This window comes from Lycorma delicatula, chromosome 6, assembly GCF_047948215.1.
Source record: "Lycorma delicatula isolate Av1 chromosome 6, ASM4794821v1, whole genome shotgun sequence".
In the NCBI taxonomy this organism is placed as follows: domain Eukaryota; kingdom Metazoa; phylum Arthropoda; class Insecta; order Hemiptera; family Fulgoridae; genus Lycorma; species Lycorma delicatula.
The window spans coordinates 113,181,898-113,198,650 of NC_134460.1; the positions used below are offsets into that span (position 1 = coordinate 113,181,898).

General features: G+C 30.6%; 1 protein-coding gene and 1 non-coding gene across 2 annotated transcripts in view; both read right to left on the bottom strand.

The window, feature by feature from the left end:
* Positions 1 to 16,753, bottom strand: part of Shab (potassium voltage-gated channel shaker cognate b) — a 506,172-nt gene that overhangs the window by 251,015 nt on the left and 238,404 nt on the right. The gene's annotated exons all lie outside the window — the stretch shown is intronic.
* TRNAS-GCU (transfer RNA serine (anticodon GCU)) lies at positions 1,741 to 1,822 on the bottom strand. Its single transcript has one exon. It is a non-coding gene; the product is annotated as a tRNA-Ser (tRNA).

A 16,753-nucleotide genomic window follows, 5' to 3' on the forward strand; every position in this document is an offset into this window, starting at 1 on the left:
TTTTCTCTTTTTTTTTCTTCCCTACATCCCCGAGCCGGACATCCAATTAAGTATACTCGACTCGGGGACGTGTCCTTTCCGGATCTTTTAATTGCCTGCCCGTAATCTCCAACGGAAGAACCAGGCCCGGCTATGCCGTTCCCAGCTCCCCCGCCGGAGACCGGGTCTCGGTCTTCCCTTTTGCCAGCCTCAAACAGTCGGCGCAGGAGCCGAAGCCGCCAAAGCGTATCCGGGAACCCACACCGCTGGCCGGGTCTCGGTCTTTTCATTCATTCACACCTAACGGACCCCAGGAGTCAACGCTCTATCACACCAGGGCATGTGAGCCCTCAGGAACGGGGCTGTCCGCCCAGCCCTACTATAAACTACTACCCTCAGTATCCCAGTAGTCTTGCCTCATCTTCTTTTATTCTGAGAACTGCTCTTGCAAATATTGCAAAATTATTCCAGTTTCCGGACATAGCCAAGAGCCACTCCGAGAGCTGCTCCGGTCGGATATACATCAGTCCTGCATTTGTACGATGTTCCTCCCATCGTCTGCACTCAAAAATAGTGGGTTCGGCATCGTCAACCGCATTGCAGTAACAACAGATTGGTGACTTTCTCCTGCCAAACCTATGCAGGTATTGTTCAAAGACACCGTGTCCCGACATGAGTTGCGTTGTGTGGTAATCTAAGGTGTGGTAATCTAGCCAAGCATCCAGGTCCGGGATAATTCTTCTTGTCTATGCGGCCACTGCTGAACTCGCCAGTAGAGACTACATAAAAACATCAAACTTCACTCATCACTGTGACTCACTGCATAAGCGTCTGTGAAAAATACACAATCAACATTATCTCAAAAACTTTTCGACATTAAATTCAGCGTAACTCAAAAAAGATTTGACCAATCTTCATAAAATTTTCAAATGCACAACTTCAGATTTACTTCTACAGTATACCTCAATTTCAGTGAAATTGACCATGTAGTTTTCGACATTTCTGAGTCTCAAAATTTTATACATAGGCCTATATATATTTTTTTTTCAGTCATTATTGAAAATAAAATAATTAATCCAAATAAAAGTTTGATCTACAACGAACTTCAAATGACAAAAGACATTAATAAAAAAAAGAGGGGTTGCTCTTTGCTCGTATTAATTAAATAATGTGTAATAATATTCCATATTTAATTATATAGAAAAAAAATTATTATAATTCAATAACTAATTTATTAGATGGGAATTTTAAGTTATTTTACGCAAATCCCAATTAAGAGAATGGTGTTTTCGTATTCCTCCTATCTCAAAACGTAAAAAAAATTCATTTTCATTCCACACTCCCACCACGCGGCTGAAAAGTAATTCCGTAATTTTCTTAGAATAGTCGGTAATAAAAAAAAGTATAAACAATTTATGAAAACCTGAAATCAATATACGAGCAGATTTTTTATAATTTGAAGAATATAAATTAAATAATTAATTTTGATGAGCAAAATTACAACTCTTTATCAGCAAGTATAATTCGTTATAATTACTGTAATACACTTTACAGATAATAACTTTTTTTTTTAAAGTTGTAATTATAGCCTAATAACTGAAGAACTAAATTCAGTGTAAAAAATTTATTATTTTTTAATCAAATCATTAAAATAAATTCATTCAGTAATTTATCGTTGAATGTATAAGAAATATATTAATGAAATAAATAATAATTAATTTGAAAATATCAATGAGAATGATAGTAAAGATTAAAAAAAAACGACGAGGATGGGATTCGAACCCACGCGTGCAGAGCACATTGGATTAGCAGTCCAACGCCTTAACCACTCGGCCACCTCGTCCACGCGTTGCTGTCCTTCAAATTTTACAATGTCACTATAGTATGATAAAAGCGTTTCTATTTTTAAAGTTTTATATTTTTACTTCAACACGCGAGATCTTTTTAAAACTACATGAACTAATCAATTAAATTAAAAATAATACATTTTTATAAAAAAAAAAGAAAATTATAAATTATTATAAAACAGTAATAATTGTGAAACATTATTCATTTTGTTGTGATAAACTTGATTATTTTTGTAAATAATTACTGATAACTTTATATTAAATTCTAGTGTGGGATCTAATCGTTAAATAATTACATATAAAACATTTTAAACGTTTTATATTTAACTTAATTTATTCAATAGAGAGAATATGATTAGCGTTTTCATATTAAATCAAATTATCTAATCACGCGCACACAATCCTCATCTCAAAGGAAAAATCTATTAATGAACATTTTTCAAAAAAAGTAAGAACTTGTTTATATCAAATCATCAAATTAACAGTAATAATTATTTTAAAATAACTAAAATGAGGAACCTGCAGATAAACTAATAAAATATAAGAAGCTGTTATTAGATTTAAAAAAGCAAGAAAACAGACACCAACGTAATATTAAATGTCAAGGTTCTGTTTTACTTGGTTTTTATAGGCGCCACTTGACATTTAATACACTGAATTACCAACGGCCTTTTTTTTCATTTAGTTATAATTTTTAGTATAAACATTAATTATTAATAATAAGGTAGGTTTTATTGTAGAACTTTATATTTTTCTAAATTGTATATTTTAGAACTCAGCCGATTAATAGAAGTATTTATATGTTCCATTTTATTCTCCCTACTAGAAAAGGATTTATAGTTTGCAGTACGTAAATAAAATAGTATTATTTATTAAATTATAACAAAATAATAAATATTAAATATATTAATTATGTAAAAATAATAATTATGTTATCAGATGACTCACGAAGAACGTAACAAACTTTCAGGACATATTCTACTAGCGAAAATAAAGAAGGTTCATACGTTCAAAACGCTTCGTTAGCGAGTGTCGGCCCTGAAAGATTTCGCCCTGATCTGAACCTTCGGTAAAATTAAGCTGGACTGTAATTCTTTGAACCAAAATTAAGGGGTAAATTTAGTGATATTTAGTGAAATATTACCTGAACATTAAAAAAAAAAAATTGGTCCCAGAACTATATTTTTAATAGTTTTCGAGAAACCTGTGGTAAAAGACAAAAGATTGGGGGTCGAAAAACACACTATTTTTGTTTGGTTTAAAATAAATGAGTTAAACGGGTAATAAATACATAAACGTTTTAAACGTCTCTTGTAGAGAATTTGATTCTGATTAAATGTATATGAATAAAGTCCACAGAAACTAAATACAAACATAAGAATTTCGAAGTTTATTAAAAACAAAACATATCAAAATTTGACAGATTTTAACTAGGTATTAAACGAAACAAAACTATTAAAATAATTACATTTTGCTGACGGAATGATAGCTTCTTAGCCTTTCAATTGGAGGTTCTTGGTTCGATTCCCAGTAAGGCGTCATTTTTTCAAAATATTCATTTCATTAACATTAATCGGAAGCTATTACAGGGTGACAGCCAGAATAAAACTGAATATAAAGAAGTTATTCTGTGTTGGGCTTCTCATTATAGACATTTAGCACATCTATTCTTTGGTCCAAGGAAACAGATTTTATTCCTTTTATTATGTTAAACAAGGCGCAAGTGTTTCGCTTTTTTGTTTTTTCTGATTTTTTGTATTTGCTGATAATGTGGAAACAGCACAGCATCAGACCATCACAGCAGACTTTTGACGGGGAAAACTTTACAACTTATTTCTGTTGCTAATGTGACAGTATTTAATTTATTTTTTTAATTTTTAATGAACATCTTTAATTAACAATTTCACCTCTACGGATATTCAATTTTCCAAAAAGAATAAAAAATATAAAAAAAGAATAAAAAAAATACTTTATTTAATTATTCATAGTAATATTAATTTTATTGGTAATTCTGTCCAGAACCGACACACGTCATAATTTAAAATAGTTTAATCTGTAATAAACTCACAAGCTACTCAATATAAAACAAACCAGACGTTGCAGTGATTATATTTAAGACGAAAACATATTAATCTTATTCGGTATATTTTTAAATATCGTTGTAAGTCTTTATAATTAGAGTTTATACTAATATTAAAAGAAAAAAAGGCTGATGTGGACACCACATGACTTGCTTGTACGCCTATTAAATTACATATACATATTTAAAAAAAAAAAAATACATAAAACTTTATTTCATTAATAACTTCTGATATCTTTTCATATTTTTTATTTTTATTTTATTGTTATTATTGCATTATAATTTATCGTAATTTTTTTTTTTAACAGAGGTTAATAATTATTAATAAATCAATATATTTAAATTAAAAAAAAAGAAAGGAGATGAAATCTGATTCGAACCGATGTGCCTTCCCCTTGTAAGATCCAAATATTTCATTAATTTTCTTTTATTTAGCTATAACTCTGAAACCAATGAAAATAAGTGCCACGTATGATAAATTGTTGAAAACCCTTCAATAAGGGCTGATTGCAAAAAATAAAAAATTCAAAATCCATTTTTTTTTAATTTTGTCCTTTTTTAGACACTTTTGGTTCAGTCAATTGCATTCAAAAAGGGAGATGTCCAACTAGATGTTACAACAGTCCTAAATTCAAAATCTCAACATCCTACGACTAATCGTTTTTGAATTATGCGAAATAAATACAGACGTCACGCCGAAACTAGTCAAAATGGATATTTCCGTTGAAAACTGAAAATTTTCGCGATCACAATATTTCCTTTATATCGTACAAAGAAGTAATTATATTTTATTATATCACGGATATTTTTAATTAATTATTAAATCTATAATTGTTTAAATATTAAACAGTATTTTTGTTAAGTAATTCTGTAATTTATAAGATAAAAAACTGAATTAAATAATAAGTTAGGTTTCTGGAAGACGTAGATAATCATAAAATAATAAATATTTTTGAATGTGACGTTATTAGAAAAAGTTGAAAATTTTACAGGTTGATGAAATCTGAAATGAAGAGATTTTAAGGTAATACTGCTCAGAGAGATGTTTATGGCAGTACCCTTTAAAAAGTTTTTCTAGAAAAAAGTAAACTTTCTTGCGATCAGGAATAAAAGACATTCTTAAATATGCAAGGCATTTTTTTATATATTTTAAAATTATAATGCAGAGGTGTACATTTTATTTTTTGTGGTTGGTATACATCTAAATACAAACAAAACAATTTTAAAAGTTACTTTAATTCTAAGAATAATATTAAGTTTTTCTTTGGATGTTAATAAAGTCTGAGGTAAAGCCGGGTTAATTCAATTTTTTTTCTCCGTCGATTTCCCCGCCCCTTGTAGTCGGATTCGCGACCAAGCATAAGCACAACTCCAAGGGGTGCCATCGCCTCAAGCTACCTCGGAAGGGCACAAGGTCCCGTCCAGGCAGCCGGGACTCGGTCTTCCTTGCTTGCCATGCCTAAAATGAGGGGAAGCCAAAGGGTTTCCCTCACCGGAACTCCAGTCTTAACAACTCGCCTCTAACGAGGAACCCCAAAGGGATCCTTGCCGGGACTACGTTCTTACTTAATTCAATTGGTAAGGTATAAGGTTACGCGCTGATCCGAACATTCTACGAAGTACCTTCTTTTTTTTAATCTGCTGATTATGTTAATGAATTCATTTTCTGGAAAATTAAAAAAAAATTCGATTTATGTCCCTAGCCGTCCAAAATAAAATTCTTTATTCAGAAGTTTAACGTAAATAAGTTTTAAATTATTGTAAAATTAAATAAGCTCGGTTAATTCACCAATAAATTAAAAATATCAGAATAAATAATAAAAATTTTATCAATTTTTTTAGTACCGAATTTTATTACCATGCATGATGCCGTTTAATAAAGTTTCCAACCTCCTGAACTTAGAGATATCAAATTCATACATTATTTTATGTTTTACGGATTTAATACCGTGTAAACAGGGATCGCGACACACACGTGATTACTTGCGTGTGCACGGTATTTATACGGTTGAACTTCCGTACAATAGACTGTTGGTTACGAATTGTTCCTTAATGCACCATTTCATATTACTACTGAAAATTCGTTTCGAAAAAAAAAACCATTTCATATTATAGTATAAGAAATTTTGTCATTAATATGTTTAATCATACCATATCTTTGCGTATTTTTAAATTACCTTACTTTTAAGAATCTTCTCCGCTAAATTTTACACCATAGATTAGAAATAAGATTGATTCATAATAAAGTAATTTTATTTAAAATTATAATGATATAGATACGTAACTTTTAGAAAAAAAATTAGTAGTTTTGTGATAATGTTTAAAATAGAATTAAAATTCTTAAAAAAGGGTGATTTTATGCTTTAAATAAACATACAAATACAGGCATATAAGCACACAGCTTATTCATTTTATTACATGTACATTATACACCACAAGCATATATAGTTTATATATTTGTTATTTATATGTTTACGTTAATAAAATACGTTTCTAATATAAATATATATATACTAGCTCCCTATTGTAGTATCGCCCGCGCTGTATGGTGACTTGCGTTTCCCGTAGCGGTCTATCTATTTATTTTATGTTTTTTAGTCAAGTAACCGGAGGCAGGTGCAGCCAGGCACACATACATTAACAGTGGCAGTGGCTTTGTTGATTGTGCCATAGCATCGTATACCTTCGCGCCCCTTAAAAAACCGGAATTCAAAAAAACACATAAATGGTTTTTAATTATTTATCTGAAGAGTATTTGCAAGCCCAAATCAAGTGAATATCTCATTTAGTATAGTTGGAATTTGGAAAATTTACAATCATTGTTCAAATTTTTTTTACCTTTCTTTACCCCCTTTCAAGATCGAATTTCAATAATGTAAAAATTGGTTTATTCACATGAAGATTACTCGCCAGAAATAGGTTGATTTCTTCATTTGTTACCGAGAAATTTAAAAAAATAAATAGTAAATTTACTGAAAAATATCTTGGGAGCAGCTCGCTGTAAAAAAAGAGCATGAGAATCTAACGGCTCGCCATCTAGCCCCCCGAATGAGACGAGCATCGTAAAAAATTAATTATTTACACATTTTAATAAATAAGTTTTCATTTCCGAATAACCGTGATCTGTTGATGGAGAGTGTACCTGATGCATACTAAAGTTAGCCTTCAACCTCTACTAACAAATACTCCGTTTGAATTTTCAAAATCGGACGATTGTTTGCAGAGATTGAAGAGCACCCTATTGCACCTTCCAAAACAGCATCCCAGGGGCACCGCGTTTGTAACTAGTTGATGGTGATGATTCCTGTTGAGGTCTAGCTTCCCACGAGATGCTCGCATACCTAACCACTCTAACCTCACGCGCAGTCCCTACGGGAAGTCAATTATTGTTAAACAAAAATTTTAAAAGTCTATTTAATATTATTTTATTAACATAAATTTAATTCTATTATTACTTCCTTGTACGAATTAAAGAAAATATTGTGTTCGCGAAAAATTTTGGTTTACAGATTTCAACGGAAATATCCATTTTGACCATTCCTGAATATATTTTGACTAGTTTCGACGTGACGTCTGTATGTACGTATATGTATAAGTATGCATCTTGCGTAACTCAAAAAAAAAATAGCCGTAGTATGTTGAAATTTTGGATTTATAAATAATTATTAACATCTGATTGTAAAAAAAATTACGATAAATAATTCAACAATAAAAAAAAAATAAAAAAAATATCAGAAGTTATTAATGAAATAAAATTTTATGTACTTTTCGTTAAAGAAAAAGTGTGTATGTAATTTAATAGGCGTACAAGGTCATGTGGTGTCCACATCAAATTTAAAAAAAAAATTTAGATGTATTCTTATCCACTCATAAAGAGTAAACAAATTAATATTTACTTCTCCGTATCTATTTTTAAATAACATATTACTCGTCAGCGATTAAAATTTTTTTAGACTAGACTATATTTGAAGAAGAATGCTTAGTTTTAAGGATACATTTGGAAAATTTTTAATTACAATTTTTTGTTACTCCTGTTCTATATTTTAAATAATATGATATTTATTAATTTTACAATTTAGCTTTGTGTGTATATTGGTTTACAACGATTTAAGCAAGGCAGATCATAGATTGAGTTCTTATGAAGCTTTATTTATAATAATGGAACCGTTCTCAAACGTTGGAGACATAACATTCAGTAGTGGCATCATATAGAATCTTCCGTGATTTATCAAGCAGTTACGCAGGCGCAGAAATCAGGGCGAAATCTTTCGCCAACCGACAGTCGCTAACGAAGCGTTTCAGAACCTACATTTATATAATTTTCTTCATTCTTGGCAGTAGAACATGTCCTGAAAGTTTCTTACAGTCTTCGTGAATCATTCTGTATTTAGCGGGTCATTCAAAAGTATACTTATATGGATTTATAAACAAAAAAAAAAAACCGGTATAATAGTCACTCATTCTCTTTTCTGCGATAGTTTTATCCGACTCAACTATTCTGTCAATAGTATACTACAAAAATTTGAAGGTGACATAAAACATATGGAATATTAAATTCTATTTTATTTTTGGTAAGCTAAATAGATATTCTATATTTCTAACTTTTGTTTTACTAACAAAAGTTAGTATCCGAGTTTACGTTTTATATTTTTCTACAAAAAGATATGACTGGCTAGGACTTATTATGAGAGGAGAAATATTGATTATAACATTTCTAGAAGGATCAGTAGTAGATGCAAAAAAAGGGACTCAAAAAGATAAAAGATTATAGAGGAGCTAAAAGAAAATGAGCCCTACTCATGCCCTACTCAAAGGTTTATCTGGGAATAGAGGAATAGAGACTGATAATGTACAAAAAACTGCCAAAAAGTGTAAATATGTTGATAAAAAATATAATTTATAAAACAAATTAAACCGTTACAGTGAATGACTAAATGTATTAGATTAAGGCCTATTTTTTCTATTATTTTATTTTTCCAATATAAATTTATAATATACTCGTACATTTTTCATTCACAATTACAAATACCGAAGAACAATGGTAACAGTTGGGTACATATTACACGATAAATAGACTACTCATATGGAAACAAAGAAATGACGAATGTATAAAATATATAATTGGAAAAATGAGATAAATGGCTTTAGAAAAAAACGAAAAACTAAAACAAAATGGTTGTAAGACAAAATTTATAAATAATTTGTTTTTAAAAGTTTTGTCATACTACGTTACAATTAATATAAAATAAAAACGATGAAATATATTTTAAGTAAAAATTTATTCACAAAATCAGAATGTTAATTTGAAGCATAGAATAGCTTAATTTATCATTAAAATGTTAAAATACTGTTAATGAAGAAATATTACAAGGGTCATTAATAATTAAAGACATAAATTGCTGTGTAACTAAAACGGTTTATTTAATCAATGTGATATTTTTTTCAATTCTCAACATAATCTCCAAAAACATTAATATATTTTTCCATCAAACTGAATCAGTTTATTTGTTGTATCTGCAAAGAAATATTTATCTTGATTTCGGAGCCAATTCGGCACATTTTCTTTGACGCCGTCATTGTTATTAAACTTCTTACTAGGTAGCTTCTCTTTGAGTGACCAAACAAGTGGAAATCCAATGTGGCTAAGTCAGGACTGTATGATGGATGAGATAGATCTTTCCAGTGTAATTTATCGATGGTTTCTCGAGTTACCTGAACTACGTGAGGCCGGGAGTTATCGTGACACAGAATGATGCCTTTGCGTTGAGATCCAAGGCGTTTCTTCACTTCACTTTGGTGATAAGCATGTCACAGTAGTGTACGCTCTTTGTTGTTCCTGACCTTATAGAGAATTGACAAAAACTAGGTCTTTTACATCCCAAAGGATTTTCATTATCATTTTTCCTGATGATGGTCGGGTTCGGAATTTTTTCTTGACAAATTAACTCGTGGAGCTTCCACGAGTTGTCTTTTTCTCTGTCTTTTTGATTACGGTTCATACTGGTCTATCCATCTCAACAAAGGTTAGAACACATGCGAAGTTTTGTTTCCTTATGGTGATCTGTCAACTATGTTGAAACCTTACCATTTTCCTGTTTAGCCTCCGGGAATTACCGTCAGGTATTACTTCAGAGGTTGAATGAGGATGATACGTATGAGTGTAAATTAAGAGTAGTCTTGTACAATCTCAGGTCGACTATTTCTGTGATGTGTGGTTAATTGAAACCCAACCACCAAAAAACACCGGTATCCACAATCTAGTATTCAAATCCGTTGAATCCGTATTTAACTATGTTGAAACCCATCACGCGCTTGTATTGGTGATAATGTTATGAGCTGTCTTGGTTGGACGTTCTTCTTGGATGAGAGAGTCTACAGAGTTTCAAGCGTTGGTGTTGAAAAACCTCAATGGGATGTCCATAACGGTGCTCGTCGTCACTGATGTTCGACCGTCTTTAAATTTTTCTATCCACTAGTAAATATTTCTGCGGTTCATACAACTTTGATCTTATTTTCTGGTTATACGAGAGTAATTGTTAAATTACTCTCGGCTTTTAATTTAAGAAGGCAAAAAAACGGATCATTACATGCTATATAACTGATTCGCAAACTTCAAGGTTGTAATATTCTAAAAGACAAAGTAATGTGCTTTTAATAAATTTATAAAAAATGGACGAATAAACACAATATTAAAGGCATACTGGCCAGGAAAGCTTTCAGATTTAGGAATTAGAAAAAATATAAACATATTTATATTGGATATGATGTTTAAGGCAGAGAAGCATGATTTTAGGAAAGCCGGAAAAGGAAAGGATTAAACAAAACCTTGTGAAAAGAAGGTGAAGAAGAAACATTTTGAGATTTGGTGGTTTGATAGAACATGACATGAAGAGGTTTTAAGAAGTGGAGAAGTTTCTGATAAAATTTTCTAAAAGAAAGAACAAGGTTGATGGGGAGGGAATTTGTGAAGACATCTAAGATTAATGGTTTCGGTTCTACAAAGATAGTGCAGAGGTTTTATCCAATATATACTTGAGGATGAAGAGTTTATTGACAAGTAACTTAGAGCAAAAACGAATGGAAAAGTGATTCAAACTGGTCTTCCAGGTGATGACAAAAAACAAATGATCCCAATTATATATTTTTGGAATTATTTGCACCACTAATGATATAGTTTCAATTTAGTTGCTCAATAGTTTCAAAAATATATTCTGGAAGCACAAATCTGTCTGTATATGCTTCCAGAAAATAAATATACACCTAAATATACTGATAATTAAAAGTGATAAGTAGTAATTACAGTATATGAGAATGAATACTGTTAAATCGTAAGTCGTTGGTAAGAAAAAAATACGGGCGATCGCTTTAAGCTGTATACAAAAAGGACTTATAATAAGTCAACTAGTATAAACAGTCAAAAGACAGAATTACAATGACTATAAAGCGTTGAAAAAAGTATCACGAAAAATACAACTAAACTATAATTTAAAAGAAGGCATAATTCTACGTCTATTTAAATAATTACCTCATAATTATAATTTTTAATGAAGTTTGTACATTGTTATAATAACGTATAGTAGCGTGACGAAGTTAAGGACTTCCTAAACAAAACTTATACCAGTATATCATTTCTTCAACAACATGGAACTAGCCTGTATAATGGTTATAACATTTCTAGATTTAAAAACTGATATATATTAAATACAGCTGAACTGTAAACCATTTTTTCTGGATCTATTATTATCTGTTTGATGTGTTTTTGTTTTGAGCAATATTAAAATTTAAGCTTATCATCGTATAACAATCAGTGCAATTAGATCATTTTTACCACCTATTTTAGATCTTTTATCATCTAAAATATAATTAAAAAGTTACAAATTAAAGCTGCGAGAACGTTGTCGGTTATGGAAGTTCTTTAACTTTAGGTTAACTAACTTTGTTGGCTTCCGTGGGGCGAGTGGTAGTGTCTCAGTTTTTCGTTAGGAGATCCCAGGTTTGAATCCCGGTCAGGCATGACATTTTTACACGATAGAAAATTGTCATTTCATTTCATCGACTGAAGCAACTAACGGTGGTCCTGGAGGCTTAAAAAAAGGAAAAGTTATCTAACGTTAACAACTGAGTTATTTCCATGATTTCCATGCAGTGTTTAATATGGGTGTGCAATACATAAAAAATATCTTATATATATCATATATATATATATATATGATATATATATATATATATATATGCATGTGTAAAAAGAGAGAAAGAACACTCTAGGATAACGAAGCGTTATTTTTCTAGCATAATAATGATTATGAATATTTATCATTTTTAATTCTAGTCTCGAATTCTAATTAGATAATAGAGAAAAAATCTGTATTAATGTAGGCTGCACAAGAGCTTTTTTTCAGAGAAGAAAAAATATAACGGCCCTTCTATAAATACTGTAAAAATTTAAACCCTCAGAGAAGAGACAAATTTAGAGCTCGATAAATGTAATTTAAATTGGATGAAAGAGTGTGTTTATATATCTTCTTCTCAGATAAGGCTGTAAAAGAAATTAACGATCAGCTATAGTGGTGAGGAAGAATTGGCTTCTTACATTTTACTTAAAAAAGAAAAAGGAAAGATATTAGCATTGTAAAAAAAGACGTAAATATTATTGCCATTAATCATGTACAGTTCCCAAATTCGGTAGTATATAAAATACAATGAAGAAAATATTGCAATGGAAAAACGTGTTTTAAAAATTGACAGGTTACAAAAAATAAATAATACCGCCACTGAAAGCTTAGGTTTTTCTTTGTTTAAGCTTACTTAAATTTTAACTGGGTTAAATTAAAAGGTAATTATAAAAAGTTCAATGAAAATCATTGACTGACAAAACTTAGTGTACCCCATGTATAAACAACAAAAAGATTTTGTTTATTATTATAATAATTATTGTTATTTGTAATATATATATATATGGATAGAAAGTACATTAATAAAAAAAAAAACAAATTAAGAAAAAATAATACTCCCTTCATGTCTCTTTAAAATTATTCACCCAAGTTAAACAAATGACAACTGAACTGTATAAAATATTTTCATCTAAAATTAAAATAGGGATACTTTATTCATGTAACGTCTGATTATAGGAAAACGGGAAACAATAAAATTTTAACTAAATGTGAAAAAAAAGTTGGGGATTAAAAATCTATTGAAATCCTTTATGAACGATAATCAACAACAAAAATCTTTCATCAGAATTGTTTATTTTTAATATAATTATTTATAAACGAAGTCTTTTTCTATGTTATAGGAAAGAATAAAAGTAAAAGTGAATAATAATCAGTAATTACCTGAATAATTACATATTTATATAATAGCGTGCAAAGAATTATCTGCTTTTGAATATTATAAATAAATTTTTTAGTTTAATTTTAGATATAAATGAAAGTAAAAAAATTGTATAATAAATTTAATCAGTTAATTTATAATTAAAAGATAATTAAAAAATAAGAAAGTTTTATAAAACATTTGGTGCAATCAGATAGAAAGGAAGGTTTTTGTATCACACCCAACTTTATTATTTTGCTTGAAAGAGGCGTTAGGCAACGCGTCTAGGGGGTTTTGTCTGGATAAATACAGTAAGCCGTTGTATAGGCACGATGTATTTGCATGACATGAAAACGTTCGTGTCAAACTATAATAAAGCCGGTAGTACAATACTAGCGAATAACTCTCCCTTACTCGGCCCCTCGATAATATAGTACAGCTTAAGCAATCCGATGGTAGATAGCGTAAGAAATCATAACAGAACGGTGCATCGATATGATAAAGAACAGAGAAACAAGAGGAAGAAGAACACGAAGGAAGAACGTTGTATGATTAATTAGAAATCAACCCGAGACATTTACTTCGACCTGTCGGGTAGAATATAACCATTTAGAAAAGAACTACGTAATACGGTTTTAGTAATCTAACCTAACCGTGCCACAATCAAATCAATTGATAGATTAATGTCTGTCATATAATAACAAATGGTTTAATATTTCATAATTCAATAGACGTCGTCGCTTATGATGTGGTACTAATTTAATGCAGATTTAAATTTATTTCTATCATCCTACTGATTTTATTTATTTTATTATCAGTGATCCAATTTTCAAAAGTAAAATTAATATTTTTATAAGTGATGCTATATTTACATTCTAACTTATTTTTTAATATTAAATGGTTTAATAGACTTTTAACCCTAAGACTCACATTAAAATTGATTTAAATTTACAATAGCGCTAGGATATTAACTCGTATTTCGTTATATAATGCAGGTCATGAGGATAACTCCGTAATATTAAGAATATATTTATTTATTTCATTAAAATTCCTTTTGAATGAACTTTGTAATTATGTAGAAGAAAATAATTATTCTACACAAAAATACTATTAGTATTCATACTAATTGATTTTTATTCATTCTGTTACCTCAGGTATAGAAAATAATGCATTGTAGATTAATCATTAAACAAAATAATTTATAAACAAATATATAAAAATTTGAACATGATTTCAATTTCTTTTTGTTTTTTCGTTGGAGGAGGAAAAAGCTCTGCTAGTCACTATCCGCCCGCAAAAGACCAAGGAGTCCACACTTCCTGCCCGTGATCTTTTTCCCTCTCTCATAACCGGAGGAGACAGTCGAAACCGTCACTTGGCCGTCATCCTAGCCGGCGGTAACTCATCACTCGTTTCTATAGCAGTTTCGGCTGAAGAGGCCATCACCGCCCTCGGAACGTTAGTAACCGGAGATCGAAACTCACACCGTGAAAGAAGACCAGGCTCAGTAAAACCATCACTCGCCGAGTTGGTGTCACTAGTCGCCGGCGAGGAGGCAGGCGACGATAATTGCCGCCGACTGAGTATTGCAGCCTCGGATATAACTAACTAATCTCCGGTTCGTCTCGGATCGGTATGCCTTGAGTAAACGACCGGACTCGGAGCCCAAGGCCTCCGATTTTCTCAATCTTCTGTGCGAGCGCCGAGGCACCCAAGTGCCCGACTCCGAATGCCCACTTTCATTATCACCGGATAACCTCCCACGGGTCTTATCCTGCTTCATAGTCTTTCTCATGCTCACGGGTGCGACTAAATTCCCAATCGTGGGCGAGGACACGTTGGGACCAGACATCATTTAATAGTCGTGCAAAAATTAAGTCCGAATATAAACAAATTCAGCTAAGAATGTAAACAAATCCTATTAGGCTAACTCAGTCTATTTCACAAGATTAATATTCCGAAACTAGCCAAAGAGTAAGGAAATAAAATATTCCATCAGAAGAACAGAAATAGAAATAAACAAGTGTAAAACTCCCAGTAACATAGTTATAATACTTGTAAAAAAAATAAAGGAACTGTGTAGTAACAAACCGTAGCCTAACGACGAGGCCAACACTCCTTAGCAACGGCAGGCTAGCACCAAAAAAAATCGAAAGAAATAAAAGTAATTAAACGATTAAAAAAAAGAAGGTACCTTGGTAAGAGGATACCTTGTGGTATTTGTCGGGTAAAGCTAAGAAACCGGGCAAAATACATTTTTATCCAGTACAAAGTAGTACGGGTAACCAATTATAACTAATATTTTTAAGATGGACGTCGACTGTTTTGAAATCCACATTCTTAGATCACCCGAAGTTTTCGCGCGGGCAAAGCCGCGACGGATCTGCTAGTAAAATACAAAAAAAAAACTTTTTTTAATATTAAAACCGAAGGGAAATAAGAGCAAAGAAAACAAAAAAAAAATCAATTTTAGAAGTGCAGACTGATTTTTTGAAAAAAAAAAAACGTTTCATTCTGCCTTTGCCTGCGCTATATGGTTACTTGCATTTCCCGTCGCGATTAGTTATGTCATTAGCATATCGAGAGATATCGTCTATATCAATCGTTGTCTATGTCAATATCGACTTCCTCAGACAATTATTATGTGATTTAATTTTTCAACCCCAACGTAAATATCTCAAACCTAAGGGCCATCTAGCGGAGAAGTATTCCATTTTTTGGAGAAGTATTTTTTCCACGTAAGTAATACATATTCTGAATATGAACCAAATCGGACCATAAATACAATTTTTCGAAATATCTCCATCCCCAGCGCCAATTAGCGGGTCCATTTTTTGAAAAAATAATTCTTTTAACTAATATATATTGTGAACATGAGCCAGATCGAATCATAAATAAAATCTTGCGAATTAAAATCATACGTTAATTTTTTTATAATTTTTAAATGAAATTTTACAGTAAAAATATAAAAATAATAATGCTATAATAAATAATAATAATAATAATAATATGAAAATAATAATTGTAAATGAATGTATTATATAATGATTTTTTTTTAACAATATAAATGAAGTTACCACTAATATATTACAAATAATATCATAATTAGAAATTACAAATAAGTTATATGCATAAATATAATGTTTAATATAAATGTGAAATACAAATATGAAAATTAAATTATGAATGTTATAACAATATTAATGAATATGTTGACAATCACTTCATAAGAATATAAATCAAATGAAATTACAATAATATAGAATGAAAATGATTACATCAATAAAAAAATAAAAAAAAAATTAAATCAACCACTTGAGATTGTAAACAGGCTTAATTTATTCAGGTCTTAGATCTCTGCCCGCCATGACGAATCATAATCGGATGACATTGAAAGAATTTGTTTGAGTAGTGGTAGTACATCATTAAAACCGATGTATGTCTGTTCTTCATTTAAATGTTTTGAATTGTGACCTTACATCTTGATAAGGATTACGTTTATTATTACTACCAATGTTATTACCGTTTGAATTTTAAT